A 1,935-nucleotide genomic window follows, 5' to 3' on the forward strand; every position below is an offset into this window, starting at 1 on the left:
TTTTCATCATTTTCGTACATTTTATAGGCAAACGAGTAATCAATCAAAGTAATCAAGTAATTACTTCAAGTAATAAGTTGTAGGCCTAAATTGCTGTAACATGCAACACATTAGACATAAAATCTGGATAAAGATAGCACATAACTGACCAAAATAACACAAATTTTATCCCCTGCTTCTACTCTTCATCTAACATCCCTGAATGAACTATAGCCACTGCAAAAAAAGCTTCAGTTTTTTTACAATTAAATTGAGCCATCACTTCCTCCGTTTCTTATTTCCTCTTCTAAAGAGATCAGTTTCAGGTCTTTGACAGAGCGACCAGCTCCAGCTCCTCGGCTCCTGCCAGTGAAACTCTATATCTGAGTAGCACGGCTGCAGTTAAAGCGTGAGAATGGAAACGAGCAGTTTGGAAAGGACGTGAATGTGATATCTGGCTTATCCAAAATCCCCCTCTTTGGCGGAGGCCGTTTCCCTGAAAAATGCAGCATGTGGGCCATCTGTTTTAGTGGTTCAGAGTGGTGACTAATGAAATATCGCTGGCTGGCCAGTAGTGAACTTCCATTATTAGACCATCAGTCTACTCTGTCCCTCTTTAGAAATGAAGGAAACAAACGTCGGACAGTTTGCAGACAGTTACAGGCTCAAGTGGATTCAGATACTTGGTTTTAATTAGCTCTGAATAACAGAGATAATGAGCTTGATGAAGTGGATGTCTTCAATGTTTGGATAGTAAAGGCGATACAGAAAACAGGTTTATGATGCTTCACCCTGATTAATCTCTCTGCATAATTAAATTTTGACTTGAACATGACTCTGACAGTGAATCAGGATGTTGACAGAATGTTTTGAATGGCCAGAATTTATGTTTTTGTTTGATTTACTTTTTCAGTTTTTAACTTTTTTTGTGGTATTGTGGTATTCAAATTAAATTAAATTCAGTAGCTTGTTACGTAGAGCTGAAACAATAGCTGATTATTCCGTTACTACTTTGATAATCGAGTAATCGTTTGAATACGTTTTCAGTCAAAATGCCAAACATTCCCTTGTCCTTTGTCTTATGTGATAGTCAGCGAAACATCTTTGGTTTTCGGACTGTTGGTGGGACAAAACAAGCAATTTGAAGATGCTTTGGGAAACTGTAAATAATTGGCAGATTAATCAATAATGAAGAGCTCAAGACCCTATTGTTCAATGGAAGTGGCTTTGCGTAAAATAGTTTGTTTTCCTGTTACATAACTACAGGTGAAAGCACACGAAATCACTGATGTCCAATGTTATATTTTCACTAAATGAGTAGCTACCCAGAATGATCAAATCAGTCAATTCTTCTTCTTCCAGATCTGCTGCTTTTTCCAGTCTGACATTCGAGTCGATTGAATATCTTCAGGTATTGAAGACACCTTGGGCTCTGGGTAGTGGTGGAAAGTAATTACGTACATTTACACTTAAGTACTGTACTTAAGCACACTTTGTAAGGAACACTTTACTTGAGTTACTTTATACTTCTACTCTTAGACAGAAGTATTGTACTTTTTACTCCACTACATTTATTTGATATATTTAGTTACTAGTTACTTTACAGATTCCGATTAATACAAAATATTATCAACTAATAAAATATGAAATATTATTATAGATTAAGCTTTAGTAGATGAAGTGATACATACAGTAATCTATCAGTGACCATAATCCAATAATATAGTATTATTCTGCAAAATGAGTACTTTTATTTTTGGTACTTTATATTTTTGGTACTATTTTTCTACTTTTCCTAAATGTTTTACTGTATTTGTACACTGTGGTATTACTGCTTTTACTTAGTGAGTGAGTGAACTATCTGGGTACTTGTTGCACCGCTGGTGGCAGATGTGTGCAGATGTGTGCAGATGTGTGCAGCGGTGTTGGAGGTCTGGGTCAGAAGGGGTACCGCTG

The sequence above is a fragment of the Enoplosus armatus genome, chromosome 9, assembly GCF_043641665.1.
Source record: "Enoplosus armatus isolate fEnoArm2 chromosome 9, fEnoArm2.hap1, whole genome shotgun sequence".
NCBI classification, from domain to species: Eukaryota; Metazoa; Chordata; class Actinopteri; order Centrarchiformes; family Enoplosidae; genus Enoplosus; species Enoplosus armatus.